Consider the following 949-nt stretch of genomic DNA (forward strand, 5'->3'; position numbering starts at 1 on the left):
TATAAAATAATAATAATATATTTTCAAATGACCATAGCCGTTGAAAAAAAAAGAGAGAAGTACACATAATGTGCATAATAATTTGTGATGGAATTCGAAAGTTCCAATTATTCTCATCGCGGATTGTCTAAAACTGTCGAATGTCATTCCCCTCCTGTCATTGCCCTCCTTCATTCAAAGATCTTCTGTGAAAACTTCATGAAATATTGTTTTCTGTCGTAATTGTGTCGCTTCTCGCTTTCTAAGGAAAACCATACTTTTCCTTTACTTCAAAAATGACAACTTAAAAATGATGTTCAATTTTATTGCCACGAATGAATGAAGTAAAGATTATTTTATCACTCATTAAAAGCAAATTTCTTTCTTACCTTCATAATTTGTTCATCAAAGCATTTATGTTATTCTTAAGATTTTCAAAGAAATTATAATACTTTCTACAAAAATAATATTTTGAATTGTATCGATTTTATAAGTAAAAAGGAGATGAGTCTTTTATAGAGAACATTAGAATTAAGAGAAGTGAGCAAAGAAATTGTTATTGAATTTTGAACTTTTGTCATTTTAGCTGATCAAAGTAAATATAAACTGTGATATTTCGAGTTACATTATTTTTATGATTTATCCTGGATTTATTAATTTTGTAAGATATCAAAATCATCCAATTCTGGAAGGATTGCTTCTTAAAAGTTAAGTGGAACGAAAATAAACAAAAACATGACATATTTAATCATGTTTCTAAGAACATATTTTCACTGACGTTATTTGATTATAATCAATAATTTTCTATTTGAAAAATAGCTTTTTCCCTTTTTTGAAAAACTTAATTTTTTACTGGAAATTAAATGCTTATAACGGTCGAATCTGTAATTCTTAAATAATTCAATGGATAGTGCACACACACACACACACACACACACACACACACACACACACACACACACACACACAC

The 949-nt window shown here is 27.9% G+C and overlaps 1 protein-coding gene across 2 annotated transcripts in view; it reads right to left on the reverse strand.

Annotated features, from left to right (window-relative positions):
• Window positions 1-949, reverse strand: part of LOC108689569 — a 27,826-nt gene that overhangs the window by 6,915 nt on the left and 19,962 nt on the right. The window lies entirely within an intron of this gene.

Source organism: Atta colombica, unplaced genomic scaffold (assembly GCF_001594045.1).
Source record: "Atta colombica isolate Treedump-2 unplaced genomic scaffold, Acol1.0 scaffold105, whole genome shotgun sequence".
Classification (NCBI taxonomy): Eukaryota; Metazoa; Arthropoda; class Insecta; order Hymenoptera; family Formicidae; genus Atta; species Atta colombica.